This window comes from Salvia hispanica, chromosome 6, assembly GCF_029641045.1.
Source record: "Salvia hispanica isolate PSC_SH4W2 chromosome 6, Shi_PSC_v1, whole genome shotgun sequence".
NCBI lineage: Eukaryota > Viridiplantae > Streptophyta > Magnoliopsida > Lamiales > Lamiaceae > Salvia > Salvia hispanica.
Genome location: NC_142697.1, coordinates 16,335,509 through 16,353,099, shown reverse-complemented (window position 1 = coordinate 16,353,099; position 17,591 = coordinate 16,335,509). Strand labels below are relative to the sequence as shown.

At 39.8% G+C, this 17,591-nt stretch overlaps 1 long non-coding RNA gene and 1 pseudogene across 3 annotated transcripts; one reads left to right on the top strand and one right to left on the bottom strand.

The window, feature by feature from the left end:
- The first annotated feature begins 1,935 nt into the window (after positions 1–1,935).
- LOC125206290 (protein FAR1-RELATED SEQUENCE 5-like) lies at positions 1,936–3,974 on the top strand (annotated as a pseudogene).
- A 178-nt stretch (positions 3,975–4,152) lies between these two features.
- Positions 4,153–14,873, bottom strand: LOC125203206 (uncharacterized). 3 transcript variants are annotated; one of them, XR_007173309.2, is made up of 4 exons: positions 13,918–14,873; positions 13,641–13,782; positions 4,511–4,582; positions 4,153–4,415 (listed from the first exon to the last, which is right to left on the bottom strand). It is a non-coding gene; the product is annotated as an uncharacterized LOC125203206 (long non-coding RNA). The 3 variants fall into 3 exon arrangements; XR_007173311.2 differs by having other exon boundaries at positions 13,921–14,873; XR_007173310.2 differs by having other exon boundaries at positions 13,925–14,871.
- Between the last annotated feature and the right edge of the window lie 2,718 nt (positions 14,874–17,591).

The window sequence follows — 17,591 nt, the reverse complement described above, 5'->3', positions numbered from 1 at the left end:
TTTGATCATGACCTGCGTCATCTGCAGTTCGGCGAGATTGCTGAGCTCGGGAGTGACCAGGGAAGGAGCTTCCGATTGGACCTCTTGGGACCTGTTGGCACTTCCCCTAGACATCCGCAGCGCGGCCTTTTGCCCAATCGGGCGACGGCGGCGGGAAGACAATTGAGGTGTCGGGATCTCGGCCTCGGCTTCGGGGAGTTCGTGAGAACCGGCACTGCTGCTGTACTCGCCGGAGGCGTTGATCTTCGTCCGCTTCGCCCAGCCAGCTTCAACACCCGCCATAAACTTGGGGGAATTCTCCACCTCAAGAAAAACCTGCCAATATTTGAACTCCCCGAACCCCTTTTCACTGTCGGGGAACTGCTGGTGAGACATAAGCTTCACATCTTCGGAGATCATGCCGTTGGTTGCAGAGCGGATGTTGTTTTGGTAGAGGCCAGCAAATCGGCTGAGTTGCCTCCTCAGCCGCTCCCACTGTTTACAGCATTGCTCTCCATCGTGAGGCTTCCCATCGGCCGGTTTGAATTCGAGTTAGCTTTGGCTAATGCGCCACAACATTATGTCGATATGCTGGTTGGCCGAGACGTATGGATCCTTGACTACACTGATCCATGCCTTTGCCAGCTCGACGCACTCCTGAATGCTCCAGACGGTCCTCTTTCTCCTGCCGCCTTCCTCCTCTCCCGCCCCACCACCGGTCGCCGCACGTGAGCTAGTGGCCTTGCTCTTCCCCGGCCTCCGCGTCCTCATCGGTGGCGTTGCTGGCTGCGTGGCTGGCGACGTCCTCGGAGATATCCCCAACTCCTCAAAAGAGAACATCTCGATGCCAGGGAACTGAGTCTCCAAGGGAATACGAGTCTCCAGTGGAGTACGCTGGGGAGAATCACTACACAATAAATCCATATAGGGGCGATAGACATTGTCCCCAGGTGATTGGGGGACCCCCTGCCTGCTCCATCCCGCAGCGGCAGGGGATCCCTGTTGCATCTAGGGCATCGTCATCCCCGGTTTCATTTGGGGCATCATCCCCGACATTTTTTGCATTTGGGGCATCAACCACGGCATCGCGGCAGACATCCCCTGTTAGGTTTGGTATACTGAAAAGCATGTTTCGAGCAGGTTTCGCTCGAATAGAATCTTGATTGTATACGTAAAACTCTATAATCCACTTTTAACTCGATTCAGTATTATTCGAGCAGTTTCGCACGAATAGAATCAATATATTATTACATTGTGTTTGCTTGTGCATTTATAAGATTTTTATAAACATTTAAATGTATAAGAAGCAAACAAAGTCTAAGTCTTTTGCCGAAGAGGATCACCTCCCCCACCTTAAACACCATTTGATACCCCACCAATACAATAATGCCATGTGTCTATGCTTTAAAATGAAAAATCTCATACATCATTTGCTACCCCACCAATATAATAGTGCCATGTGTATATTCTTTAAAATATAAAATTAATGATTAAAATTTCTATTAAATATATCTTTTACTATACTAATACAATAATTCCATGTAGAGAATATAAATAAAAAGATAATAAAAACAATACCTTAAATATTAAACCCTAAAGTCATTTATTTATCATCCACATCTAAAAACTCAACACCAAAAACCTTTATCTTTACGGCGCAGCTAAATATGAAAATTGCTCCAATTTGATTCTCTAACTCAACGATTTCAAAGGACATCACGTTAGCACAGGTAAGTTAATTGAGTAGAAGTTATTATGAATCATTATATTATCTAATTTGTAATATTAAGTTGAATTTATTTTAATTGAATGATCTTTATTGAAAGCATATGCATGAAAGGAGATTATATACTGAAAATAAATTAAATGAGTGGTAGAAGAGATATTTTTACTGCTGCAGTTTGGTATCTATATTTAAAAAAATAAGAATCTTTCTTGCTCACGTCATTTGTAGGTATGTATGAGACTATATCAGAAGGCATTATTCCTAAGATAGGAATGGAGTTCGAAACTGAAGTTGAAGCATATGATGCCCATATGAAATATGCTAAGGCAACTGGTTTCGGAACACGAAAAAAGACTGCTCATAAAGATCCAATTACAGGTAACATCCTTGACGTTAGTTTTTGTTGCTGTAGAGAAGGTTTTAGAGCAACAAATAACAGAGGTGTTACAGTAAATAATCCGCGTCCTGAAATAAGGTGCGGGTGTAAGGCTATGATGAAAATTAATGGTAGATATGGGGGAAGGTTTCGAATTGTGAAGTTTGTTGAAGAGCACAATCATGAATTGTGTGATCCTGAAAAATCTTACATGTTTAGATGTTTTAGACAAATGTCAGATGTTCAACAAACTCAAGTTGATGTGGCTCAAAGTTGTGGGTTGCCTCCAAAGAAAATTATCGATGTAATGGCAAAGGAAGTTGGCGGAATTCAACATCCTGGTTTCACTCATATTGATTTGAAGAATTATTTGAGAACAAAGAGGACTTTGGAGATCAAACAAGGTGATAGTGGGGGTGTTTTACAATATTTACAAAGGATGATAAGTGAAGATCCACACTTTTACTATGCAATACAGTTGGACGTGGAAGATCTGATTACAAATATATTTTGGACAGATGGTAGAATGATACAAGATTTTGGTCATTTTGGTGATGTCGTTTGTTTCGATACTACATACAGAAAACATCGAGATGGTAGACCAATTGCCTTGTTTGTCGGCGTAAATCATCATAAACAAACAACTGTATTTGGTGCAGTTTTATTGTACGATGAAACCATTGAAACCTTTGAGTGGTTGTTTGGTGCATTTGAAGATGCCATGATGGGAAAGAGACCAAAAACCATCTTAACAGACCAAGACCAAGAAATGAGTGTTGCTTTAGCTTCCAAGTGGCCATCAACTTACCATCGCTTATGTGTTTGGCATATTTTTCAGAATGCAGCCATTCATCTTTCTAGTGTTTTTTCGAGCTTCAAGAACACATTTGAAACTGATTTTAGTCGTTGTGTGTACGACTTTGAAGAAGAATCAGAATTTCTTGATGCATGGAACGAAATGTTAGAGAAATACGACTTGAAAGATAATCAGTGGTTGGCAAGAATGTTTTCTCTAAAGGAAAAATGGGCATTAATCTATGGAAGAAGCACATTTTGTGCAGACATCATAACAACTCAACGAAGTGAGTGCATGAATGCTGTCGTGAAGCATTATGTAAATTACAAAAACAACATTGTTGAGGTGTTCCATCATTTTCAAAGGTTGATAGATGATCGCCGAGAGAAGGAATCAATAGAAGATTTCAAAATTGCTCAAAGTTCTCCTGTTATGACACTTCCATTAGAAATTTTAAAGCATGCTGCTACAGTATATACACGATGTTTGCATTGTTCAATGAGGAGTTGAGGAAGGCATTTGAAAGCAAGATCGAGAGTGAGAATCAACTTGGAAGTTCAAGAATTTATAAGGTCAGACCATGCCATCAAGCTACTGAACATACAGTCTCATATGATTCTATTGAAGTATCTATTTCTTGCAGTTGCAGGAAGTTTGAATTTTCAGGTATTTTATGCTCACATAGTTTAAGAATCTTAACATGCATGAATATCAGTCGAATACCTGATGAATATATCTTAAAGCGGTGGACCAAGCATGCTAAGAATGGGATGGCAGGAAGTTGCGATGAAGGGGTTGTCATTGTTGATGAAAAACTGAGAAAGAAACGACGATATAAAGAGTTATGTAACTCTTTCATGCAATTAACTGGAAAAGCAGCTAAGAGTGAAGATAGTTATACTTATGTCATAGATTGTCTCTTGAAAATGGGAAATGGCATTGATGGAATGGCGGGGAAGGCGAATAATGTGACAGCTGAGGCAAATAATGTGACAGTTGAGGCAAATAAGGTTGGAGACATTTCAACTGATGGTGATGTCAATGAAAGTCAAATTAAAGGCGTGAAACCCAAAGGAAGGGTTACATACCAAATGTAATACCCGCTCTTTTATTACCTTTTTTTCTTTAAGATTAATGTCGAACTAAAGAAATGTTTGTTGTTTCTATTTACTTTCAATTCGGAAATATTAGTCGATGACTTTGCTTGTTTGCTAATTGAAGAGTATCGATCGGACTAAAACATATTTCGTATATACGTATTAAATACAATAAACGTCAAGAAAGAATATGATGTTACTTTGCTGATCTAGAAAGTTCGAATACATATCGAGCCTCTCTAGTTACAAAATAAATTACACACGAGTTGATGAGAAAGAATTTAAGAATACAAATATACAAAATGTTGGGCCTCTCTTCTCGAACTCAAGATTCTTTCAGCCCAATGACTTGAAGGGCAGCCCAATGGCCCATGCAGCCAGCCCGACTGCCTTGTCTCCATCCAAGACCACATCCCCAAATTTCAAAACCCTTTCCCTTATCTGCCATCAAACTTGCAATGAACAAACAATACTAATAAATATTGTAAGGTACCTTTTTCAACATCAAACCAAGCAAGGGAAGAAGTCATCCTTACTTTATCAAAGGAGGTCAAAATGACCCCAAAATGGCAGGTACACTCCTACACTTCCATTGCACCAATCGAGAGCTGCAATGAGAAAAACAAAAGTTCTTAAAGACTTAGGAGTACAAGGCTACAAACCTGTGTACTAAGCAATAAATGAAAGGAGGGACATACTTGTTGGTGCACGCAGCGGAAGAGCATGTAAATAAATCACATAATAATCAGATCTATTTAGCAGATTATTTAGACAAAATCTATTCGCGTAATTATCACATGTATCATGCTCATAACTTGAATTAATCATGCTTTAAGAATATTGAAAACCTAAAACATGCTTTTCTACGGAGTAGAATAATACCTAATTAATTCTCCAAAGAATTGAAGATGGCTAGCGACTTCTCCACGTGTAGCTTTAAGTACTAGACCACAAATCTTCTCTCTGGTTCCCGAACTGTACTCTAATATCAGTGTGGGCTGATCTTACTAGAATACTAGGACTTAAATAAAGAAGACAGAAGAAATCCTTTTTGGAATAGGACTCAAATTCGAAATCTCCTACAGCTGGGAGAGATCGAAATTTTCGAAAATTGCAATATGAGATATTGTGTATTTTCTGTCTCCTTTATTCTCCTATTTATATTAAGTTCCTTTTGGGCCCAGACAGGGATCTATGGAAGGCTTTGGATATGGGCTCATCCAATTTACTTTTTACTAATTAAATTGAACCCACAATTTAATATAAGTTATAATTGGAATATTACGAGCAGCCACTACAGAAGTAATATTGAACTCTCCCCATCCAAATCCGAAATTATAAGTAATCCGGGTTTCCGTTTATCTTTCATTTCCCGTGCTTAAGATTAATATGTCCATTAATTAATTAATGTCTGCTATTGACTTAATTAATTAACTTCTTATTAATTCCAAGAGTGGACTTAGCATGAAACACTCATTTATTATTCATAGAGTAATCATACTCCAACTAGCTAGGTTCCGAATAATAAAACTTAGTTTCGCGCTCCTCTTGAGGACATTATCAAACGAGACTCACCTCGTGCACGATTCAATATAATAGCAATCCTAGCACCGCTAGATATCGATCACCACTGCCCAATATATCAGGATAATTGGGCTACGAAAAACCCGCACCATTTGATAAGTCAAAGCAATGCATAATCAATACCGTATGCTCAATGCTAACCTACATTGATTAAGAAATAAATATTTATCAAGACCTCGCCTTTCAGTAGATAGCCCAAGGCAAGTCTTGCTGTTAGATCCGTTCAGTGCTATACCACACCAATGTCATCTTATTTCAGTAAGGCTTAGAAATATACGGACTGACATTGCAACCTTTCTCGATGGGTAGTCTAATTCCATCTAGGTTGTGAAATTCATATTTTTCTTTGTTTAGAACTGACCGTATTACCTTAAAGTGGACGACGCCCACAACCGGTCTACTAAAACAAAGACTTAGACTTTGTTAAGTTAACTTATACATTTAAACATGCATTAACATCCATTAAATGTAAAACATAACAACATTATGACAAAAATAATCTGTTTTATTCATTGGAAAATAAAATAAGAGTTTTACAGTATTCAATCACTCGAAACGTGATTTCTAGTATACAAACTCTAACAATCTCCCACTTATACTCAAAACACTTTCGAGTATACAAAATGTGCTAACGTCTAAATCTCCCACTTATACTGAAAGCGGATTGAGGTCTTGAATTAGTCGAACTCCCATTCCTTCAACATGGCTTTCATACGGCTTTACCGCTAACGCCTTCGTGAAAGGATCTGCCAGGTTGTTTTCTGACTCAATCTTGACCACTTGTATGTCTCCTCTCTGCACTATATCTCGAATGATATGATACTTCCTCTCTATGTGCTTGCTCGCCTTATGAGCCCGTGGTTCCCTCGAATTTGCCACAGCACCAGAGTTATCACAATAAACGGTGATGCGCTTGGGCATATTCGTAACCACACCTAAGTCCAGAAGGAAGTTCTTAAGCCATACAGCCTCCTTTGCAGCCTCCGAAGCGGCTACATACTCGGCTTCCATGGTAGAGTCTGCAATGCATTTCTGCTTTACACTCTTCCAAACTATAGCTCCACCTCCTAAGGTAAACACATATCCGGAAGTTGATTTTCTCGAATCCAGATCAGCCTGAAAGTCTGAATCTGTATATCCTAAAGGACAGAGCTCGGCTGCATTGTAAACTAGAACATAGTCCTTAGTCCGATTAAGGTACTTGAGTATGTTCTTTACGGCAGTCCAATGTCCTTGGCCGGGATTTGATTGATATCTTGCTACCATGCCAACAGCAAAGCAGATATCGGGTCTAGTACAAAGCATAGCATACATGAGACTACCAACTGCCGAGGCATATGGTATTCTTCTCATCTCTGCTATCTCAGATGCTGTCTTAGGACACATCTCTTGAGACAACTGGATGCCATGTCTAAAAGGTAGGAAACCTTTCTTGGCATCTTGCATGCTAAAGCGTCTAAGTACCGTTTCGATGTAAGATTCTTGGGATAAGCACAACATTTTCTTACCTCGGTTCCTAAGAACCTTGATACCGAGAATGTGTCCCGCATCACCCATATCTTTCATCTCGAACTGGCTGGACAACCAAGTTCGCACTGATGACAACATCTTTTTATTGTTTCCAATTAGAAGAATGTCATCTACATACAAAACTAAGAACACAACATTTCCTTTTTCAACCTTCTTATACACGCAGCTTTCATTAGGGCATTTTTCGAATCCAAACTTTTGAACAGTTTGATCGAAACACTGGTTCCATGATCTAGATGCTTGCTTGAGACCATAAATGGCCTTCTTAAGCTTCCAAACCATGTGTTCCTTGCCCTTCACTACATAGCCTTCGGGTTGTTCCATGTAGATGGTCTCCTCAAGACTCCCGTTTAGAAACGCAGTCTTAACGTCCATCTGCCATACTTCCCAATCCATGTAAGCTGCTATAGACAAAAGTATACGGATCGATTTGAGCATGGCCACTGGGGAGAAGGTCTCATCGTAATCGATACCTTCCTTTTGGGTATACCCCTTAGCCACTAGTCTTGCCTTGAAGACTTTAACTCGTCCATCGGGTCCACGTTTACGTTTGTATATCCACTTGCTCCCAATGGCAGTACAGCCTTCGGGTAGGACAGACAAATCGTAGACGTCTTTGTCTAACATAGATTGTAGTTCCGAATCCATTGCTTTCACCCATTCGCAATGATCGACATCAGCCTGCGCCTCTGCAAAATTCCAGGGATCCAGTACATTGCTGTCCGAGGAGTGATCCATACACTCACCCAAACCAATGTATCTATCGGGCTCATGAGAGACCCTCCCACTGCGGCGCGGCACTACAATATCTGGAGTATTAGTTGAAGTTTCTGGAATTGTTGTTACACTTGGTAATTGTTCTTGGTTAATGGAAGTTGAAACTTGAGTTAGCTCTTCTAGAGCAATCTCACTGCTGGACTTATGATTCATTACATAGTCTTCCTCTAAGAATGTGGCATGAGTGCTCACAATCACTTTCTGATCTCTGAGACTATAGAATTCATAAGCTTTCGTTCCTCTAGGGTATCCTATAAACACGCAAACCTCAGTCCTAGATTCCAGCTTAGTTGGATCCTTTTCCAATACATGAGCCGGACACCCCCATACTCTGAGATGTTCTAGATTGGGCTTACGCCCATTCCACAACTCATATGGGGTAGTAGGAACAGATTTAGAAGGTAAGACGTCTAAGAGATAGTTTGCAGAAAGCAAAGCATGACCCCAAAACGAAACAGGTAACCGTGCATAACTCATCATCGATCTGACCATATTTAATAAGGTCCTATTCCTTCTTTCAGCCACGCCATTCTGCTGGGGTGTGCCCGGCGCAGTCGTTTGGGATTCAATCCCAGCTACCGATAAATAGTCCAAAAACTCGGCACTTAGGTATTCGCCTCCGCGATCAGATCGCAGGCATTTGATACTCTTACCATGTTGCGTCTCTACTTTAGCCTTAAACTCCTTGAACTTGTCAAAAGTTTCAGACTTGTAGCGCATCAAATAGATGTATCCGATTTTCGAGTAGTCATCTGTAAAGGTGACGAAATATCGAAAACCGCCCCTTGCCTCGGTTGACATTGGTCCACACACATCAGTATGAATGAGCTCAAGTACTTCTTTGGCCCTATTCCCCTTTGATCTAAAAGATCTCTTAGTCATCTTGCCTTCGAGACAGGACTCACACTTCGAAAACGGTTCCTTCTCAAGACCTTTAATAAGATCTTGATCAACCATCGCATGAATCCTTCTTTCGTTGGCATGACCAAGTCTAAGGTGCCATAAGTACGTTTCATTCATTGAAGTTGAAGGTTCTTTTCTTTTCTTAGAAATTTTCGATGTAGCATTGAGTTCTGATTTACGTTGATTAAATTGTGTAGAAGTGATCGTGTACAGATTGTTTTCCATGATACCGCGACAGATATAAGAACCATCTTTCTTAATAACGCAATTGTCATTAAAAGAAATCGAATATCCATCATAAGACAATTTAGAAACTGAAATTAAATTTCTTCTAAAAGAGGGTATCAACAAAACATTCTTCAAAATCAAAAATCTATCACTAGAAAAACGTAAATAAACGTCTCCCACTGCAACGGCCGCCACTTTCGTAGCATCGCCCAGCTGGACCTCTATCTCACGATCATGTAGCCGTCTTGTCACCTGCATTAAGTCAGGATCAAAACATATATGATCAGTTGCTCCAGTATCAATAACCCAAGTATGAGTAGATGTCAAAGCCAAACATGACTCGACTACTAGAGCATGGTGCATACCTGTAGCCTTGCCCTTTTTAGGACAATCTGGCTTCCAATGACCTTTCTCTCCACACTTGAAGCATTTTCCAGTTTGCTTCTTGTCACCCCGCTGTTTCTTCTTTCCCTTAGCATTGTTGACTGCTACTTGGTTCGGTGCCTTTTTCTTTCCTCTTCTAGCCTTAGAGCCAGAGGAATTAGGCGCCAAACTCAACATAGCTACTTTAGCTTGAACCATAAGGTCCTCCGCCGACTGAAGTTCAGTCAGCAACTCTGCCAAAGTATAATTCCGCTTGTTCATCTCAAAGTTGAGCTTGAACTGCTGGAAGCTAGGGGGAAGACTCTGAAGGATTATAGTAACCTGGGACTCGGGATCGATCGTCCCTCCCAATACCTCAATCTGGTTGAGGTGACTCATCATCTCGAGGACGTGTTGCCTCACAGACGAGCCTTCCTTCATAGACTTCGTCATGATACTCCGAAAGGCTTGAGACTTAGCCGTTCGATTCTGAGTACCAAAAAGATTTGCGAGATTTGTCATGATCTCGGCGGCAGTTTCCATGGCAGAATGCTGATGCTTGAGTACTGATGACATAGAAGCCAACATGTAGCACTTAGCCATCTCATTCGCCTTATGCCACCGTCTATGCGCATCTCGCAATGCTTGGCTGGCACTAGCAGCCGGCACAGCTGGGCGTGGAGTAGTGAGTACGAACTTGTACTCTTCTGCTGTGAGAACGATATCCAAGTTTTGTTTCCATTCGATGTAATTTTGGCCTTCGAGTTTGTTTTCTTTGAGAATGGCAGAAAGAGGATTAAAAGACATCTTGACGGATTTTATTGCACTGCAAACAGAAGATTTTACTATTTGTCATAAACTTATGTAAGGAAATTGAGTAGATTAACCATAAAACTTTTCAAAATCTTACAACAGCAAAATTAATAAATTGTATCCTCCTCTGGAGGTTAATACGCATTAAAATTTCGACAATTTACTGGTCACAACACCGACATATCAATAGCTTCCTCCTCTGGAGGTCGACATATCTAATGCTGCCTAAGCACGACCATCTGGTTTAGCATTACAGTATTTTATTTCTACAACACACTCCCATAACAATGTTCATGTGTTGATAACAAAATCAAGCTATCTCATAAATTCTGATTGAACCCTGAAACTCGCAATTCCTTAGGATTATTGTCCCTACTCTGTAGGTGGCGATAATATTAGGAATCACTTTCTAGTTCATTCTATTTATTATTTGAGAAGTCCGCCCTTATGAACTTACTGTTTTCGTAGGATTATTGTCCCTACTCTGTAGGTGGCGATAATATTAGAAAATCAGCTTCACAAAATTTGGCAGTCCAACCGATGGAGACCATATATAAACTATTAGTTCATAATTATCGCTTAGATATTTGGGTTATGGTTTTAATTAATTATCCTTTAGCCTTAAGGCAGATTAAGACTAATTAAATTCTGTTGGTATTTAATTTACTGGATAATTAAATCTTTTATAATCTTTAATATCTTAATATAGAAACTATTAATCTAGAATTTAATTCTCATTCATGTCTTACTATAAGATATATCTAAAATAAAATACATTATTTATAATCTTAATTAGACATGAAAAATCAAATTCATATAATTTCCAAGTTCAAGATTAGGAAGAATATCAATTATATTATTTAATGTATTCTTATATATATCATATCTTATAATAGATTCTAGATATATATTATAATTAGGAAACTATTAAATTATTCTTATCTATATCATCTAGGATATAAAATATTCATAGATATAGAAAATAATCCAAATATTCCTAAAATCTAGGGAAATCTTCCCAAAATGTTTTATTTCATTAAATAATATTATTTTTAATGATATCTATTAATTAGAGAATTAAATAATCATTAAAATAATCTTTCGTCATTATCTTGCGATTCGAGGTTGGCACAAATCCACACAACGAAGATATGAACGTTTCTACCGGAGATTCTCGCCGGGACGGCGTGTTCGCCGCCCGACTACCGCCGGCGGTTTGCGCCGATCGGCGCAACGCTTCCTCCCTCCTTCCGCGGCATCGCCGCATCATTCCCCGTCGCACCGGCCAGTCGCGCGGCTTAGCCGCCGTGTTTCCGGCGTTCTCCCACTGCACCGGCGAGCTCTGCACGAACCAGCAGCCGCTGCGCAAGGCGCGGCTGCTCTCGGTCACGTGCCACCGGTCGCGGGCGTCCAGGGATTAGGGTTAGGGTTAGGGTTCCGGCGAAGTAGACCAGTGCCTCGGCGGCTCTCGGACGAGCCACCGTGCTGTCTGCTCCGCGCGACGCAGCAGATCGCCGCCCAGAGTTCGCGGTCTCGACCGGCGGCGCGCGCGAGCCCGTGCTCGCATGCGCGTCGCCGCGTGATCGCTTACCATCGGCTCCTGTCGCGTCGCGTCGCGTCGAGTCTGAATCGGTCCCGGCTAGGGTTTGACGGGTACGGCTAGTGGCGCGCGCGAGCCCTCGCTCGCCGGCGCGTCGCCCCTTGCCCGTCATCCTCGGCTCCCACTCGATTGACAACCCTCTTCGATCGATCATAGCGCGATTCATCCCGGCGCAAGCGCCGACGAATCGCACATCTAGTTCGTTCGAATAATTCAAGTTCTATGATTCGAATGTTCTTGAGTTCAACATGCATAAACATAAATAATAAAAACACAAGAACATGCTTCGTAATCAATCAAGACATGCATACATGAATTTCGCGAAATTTAAATCCAAATAATCAGAGCCAAAGACTGGCTCTGATACCAATTGTTGGTGCACGCAGCGGAAGAGCATGTAAATAAATCACATAATAATCAGATCTATTTAGCAGATTATTTAGACAAAATCTATTCGCGTAATTATCACATGTATCATGCTCATAACTTGAATTAATCATGCTTTAAGAATATTGAAAACCTAAAACATGCTTTTCTACGGAGTAGAATAATACCTAATTAATTCTCCAAAGAATTGAAGATGGCTAGCGACTTCTCCACGTGTAGCTTTAAGTACTAGACCACAAATCTTCTCTCTGGTTCCCGAACTGTACTCTAATATCAGTGTGGGCTGATCTTACTAGAATACTAGGACTTAAATAAAGAAGACAGAAGAAATCCTTTTTGGAATAGGACTCAAATTCGAAATCTCCTACAGCTGGGAGAGATCGAAATTTTCGAAAATTGCAATATGAGATATTGTGTATTTTCTGTCTCCTTTATTCTCCTATTTATATTAAGTTCCTTTTGGGCCCAGACAGGGATCTATGGAAGGCTTTGGATATGGGCTCATCCAATTTACTTTTTACTAATTAAATTGAACCCACAATTTAATATAAGTTATAATTGGAATATTACGAGCAGCCACTACAGAAGTAATATTGAACTCTCCCCATCCAAATCCGAAATTATAAGTAATCCGGGTTTCCGTTTATCTTTCATTTCCCGTGCTTAAGATTAATATGTCCATTAATTAATTAATGTCTGCTATTGACTTAATTAATTAACTTCTTATTAATTCCAAGAGTGGACTTAGCATGAAACACTCATTTATTATTCATAGAGTAATCATACTCCAACTAGCTAGGTTCCGAATAATAAAACTTAGTTTCGCGCTCCTCTTGAGGACATTATCAAACGAGACTCACCTCGTGCACGATTCAATATAATAGCAATCCTAGCACCGCTAGATATCGATCACCACTGCCCAATATATCAGGATAATTGGGCTACGAAAAACCCGCACCATTTGATAAGTCAAAGCAATGCATAATCAATACCGTATGCTCAATGCTAACCTACATTGATTAAGAAATAAATATTTATCAAGACCTCGCCTTTCAGTAGATAGCCCAAGGCAAGTCTTGCTGTTAGATCCGTTCAGTGCTATACCACACCAATGTCATCTTATTTCAGTAAGGCTTAGAAATATACGGACTGACATTGCAACCTTTCTCGATGGGTAGTCTAATTCCATCTAGGTTGTGAAATTCATATTTTTCTTTGTTTAGAACTGACCGTATTACCTTAAAGTGGACGACGCCCACAACCGGTCTACTAAAACAAAGACTTAGACTTTGTTAAGTTAACTTATACATTTAAACATGCATTAACATCCATTAAATGTAAAACATAACAACATTATGACAAAAATAATCTGTTTTATTCATTGGAAAATAAAATAAGAGTTTTACAGTATTCAATCACTCGAAACGTGATTTCTAGTATACAAACTCTAACAATACTAAGATAAAACAAATAGGGTTTACCTTTCAATGCTACCAAATTGGGGACTTGCCTTTCTAGGAGTGGCAACTCACCCTTTGACCAACTCCTTGTCAAGCAGCTGACCCAAAATGCCTCCCTCCAGCTGCACCAAATCGGCCTGAATCGAGCAACCACCTGCTCTCCCTACATATACAAACAAGAGATTTTATGAAGGGAGTACTTGTGCTTCAAGAAAGAGACGAAAGTATTAATTAAAAGCTTAGTGAAGATCTTAAAAAGGAGGATCCCCTGCAACAAGGGAATAAAGAAGAGTAGCACCACACACAAGAGGCCAATACAGATCTTGGTAGAGAAGCAAGGAGTTCCAGACTTTGCAGCTAACAAATCCTTGACCCAACTTTTCGCCCCATAAATATGTGTGTCTCCACTTAGTCTCACTTCTTCACCCCAAACACTTCAATCAGAAATTGTGAGTTAGAATAGCAAGTTTTGAGAGTGAGAGAGTTTGAGTGCTAAGAGCAGAGGAACAAAAGAAAACAGTAGCTACTTTCAAGAGGTAATACACTTCCATCCGTCTTCCAAATAATATTTCATATCATCATGTAGAAGCACCAAAAATTAGAAATTTGCAAATAGCATGTTAAGTCCTAAATCAGATCAATACCTCTGCATCTTATTGGAACCTCATGTTTAGGCTCAAGAACTTAGAGCTTCAGGATTTTCACATCATAACAAATTAGTGCAAGGAAAACCATAGTCTGTCTCATAGACCAAAAACAGTAGTAAAACTATATGAAACCTCACCACTGTGATCAAATACAAAGCTACTGCCCAAGGAGGAACTAAAGATGATGAACCTATTCCAGTAAGTGAACACAAAAATTTTCAAGAACTCTGATTCCACATAGTTGCTGCCCCAAAAACTCAAGTAAACTACACTAAGTAATGGAGGGTAAAGAACTTAACTTCGGGGTGAGAAGGGAGTTCCGAAATAGAATTTGGGTTCCCGATCTTGAGGTGGCGACGGGAGCTGGACGGTTGCTGGCGGTCAGGAGGCTGCCGGCGAGGTCACAACGGTGTTGCACCACTGTGTAGCAGACGAGAGAGAGAGACAGAGATGGACGGAGACGGAGGGTGCCGGCGACCCTATGACGCCGAGGAACTAGAGCCGGCGATGCTCCGGTGACCCAGATGGAGCGGCGATGTAGCCGAGAGAAAGGAGGGAGAAGGATCTAGGGATTGTTCTTCTTCAATTTGGGGGAATTCATGAAAAATGAGAGAGGGAGACCGATGGGGTGAGGAGTATAGTGATTGGGCCTGATTTATTGTTTTATTGGGCCTCTTTAATTAAAAAGTGTGAGCTTAAAGATTTAAATAGAGAAGTTGGCTAATTTTTTTTATGATATAAGAAGTTTGGCTGGCCCTAGAATCCTTAAAGGATGGAATGGACTAGTTTGCTAAGTTAAATTTTGGACTCGTTAAAGACAAACGACCAAGTAATGGTTTCGATGAGAGAGAGAGTTTACTATTTGAAATCCCGAGATGATAATTAATTTTCATATTTATTTAGTGCTAAAAAAAATACATGGAAAATAATACTCCCTAAGTTGAACGATTTATTCTTAAACCTCCACAATAAATTAAATCTCCTGATTTAATTAATGTTTGAGGATCCTAGAAATTGTTTCTTGAAAAATAAGGAAAAAATAAAATTGATCATGCACTTAGGTTGCATTCACGTTTAAGCTTATATGACTTTTATCAAAGTCTAATTAAATATTATGTCGTTTACTAAAGGGGCGTCTACGAACGTCGTCTAAGGCCAAGTTAAGGAAATTACGGAAGGAGCTTTAAGTTTTTGAGGTGGGCATTCTTTCAAAACGTGATTTCAGTATGAAAATGTGAATCTTTGCTCAAGTATATTGTCATGCCATGTTTTGTTTTATGATTACCTATTTGCTTGGCTATGCCAATTTAGTTAAATCGAATTCGGGTCCCAGTAGGGCCGCAAACCCTACTCGGACTAGTGTACACATAAGGGGACCGCGAGCTAACAAAAGGGGTTGGCCGGTCCAGTGACCGTCGTGGAATGTGGCCACATTCCCGGTTCACACAAGGTTCAGATATGGTATATCTATGTTATGTGATTGCGCAATCAAATCTTTACTCAAGGAAAAGTATTTTAGTGACTCGGGTCTTTTAAGTAAAACCCCGTGATCACTCAACTGTGGCATTGGCAATTAAAGATAGAACTATTTTGGCAATGTGCCCACTGAGTATATCAAATACTCAGCCCTGCATGTTATTTTTCAAATGTGCAGGTTGAACGTGGACGAGCAGGCGAAGGTGTTGGGACAAGAATTTTAAATAAGTAGTTAGGTAGCCCAAAGTAGCATGTCTTCATACGTGCTATTTTGTCTTGGACTCTTCCGCTGAAATCTAGAGTTATGTGCTAGAAAGCTATGAACTTAGTCTTGATACTCTGAACACGTTTTGACTATGTACCCATATGCCTTTGATACTATTGATTTAAGAAATTTCATCCTTTTTATGTTGTCCCGTGATTATTGAGAATTGTTTAGTCACGAAATAGCTACGCTCACTAGCACTAGGGAGTTGTGGTCGTGACACCAATCAAGTAAGAGACCCAAGAATGCTTTGGAACATGCTATTAGTAGAAAACGGAAACCAAAAGCAGCAAAGAGTGGTTTAAAACATGTTTCTTCTACACAGGAATCCGAAGGGACTTCACTCATTAATGATGAGTATTGGAACTTGACGTATACTGCTTTTGATAATCAAAGTACATCATGATTCATGACATGAACCATGTTGTCCAGAGCTAGTCTTCTCCACTTATCACAATTGTATCCTTTGTTTTCTTTTCTCAATTACCTTTGTTTGTGTAAGCTAGATACTATATATTTTTGCTTGATTTTTGACTAGTTTATTCAACAGATAATGAGAACTCTTTTTTTCTACTTATTTAATTTTTCCTTATCATAAATCACACTGCTCAAACTTTCATGCTACTGAGTTGTTGTAGTTATCATGTCTTGGGATTGCAGATGTGTAAAATGAGTCTTGCTAGCAGCTTTGATACTACTTTTCTTTCTGTAACTGGATGAAAAAAAAGTCACTCTTGACTATATGGTGATGAGAATTGCTGATTTTATATCTCTTTGACATTGTGAACCATCATTGTTTCATATATCTATGTATCTACAAAGCCAAGATTTCTGAGTGATTTCTGAGTTCGTTGTTATGGCTGCTAACACCGAGCCCCTTGAGATTCTTCTTCATCTCCCACTTCTTGATGAGGATAAGGTTATTTTAGTTGTGCTTGCGTATTTAAATATAATTGCTCAAATATTATGTGGAAAGGTGCACTGAGATTGCTCATGTGCTGAGCCTTTTACTTATGTATAGTTGTAAATTTTGACCATTTGATTAGTGGTTGATTTGCTATGTTTACCCAACCTAGTTTAGTGATTATGGTCTTTGGTTGAATTATCTGAATGCAGTGGAATGTTTGTTTGACTGCGTTTTGTTCTGTGCCAGAATCACAGCTTCAAAAGAATTGGATTAGAGTTTAGGATCATAATGGCCTCCAATATATGCGCAAGCTGTTTGAATTAATCGTGTAACAAATAACTGTATGGTACTGTTCTACGAAGCCAAGAATCGGTCTCATATCCGTTTTAAGTTTCTCCTACGAAGCCAAGTAATTGGTATTATCTTCATTACTCAAATTATATTTTAAAGAATATACACATGGCACTATTATATTGGTGGGGTAGCAAATGATGTATGAGATTTTTCATTTTAAAGCATAGACACATGGCATTATTGTATTGGTGGGGTATCAAATGGTGTATAAGGTGGGGGAGGTGATCCTCTCCGGTCTTTTGCTTAGTAGACTGGTTGTGGGCGTCGTCCACTTTAAGGTAACACAGTCAGTTCTATGCAATGCTTTGCAAAAGAAAAGGAAG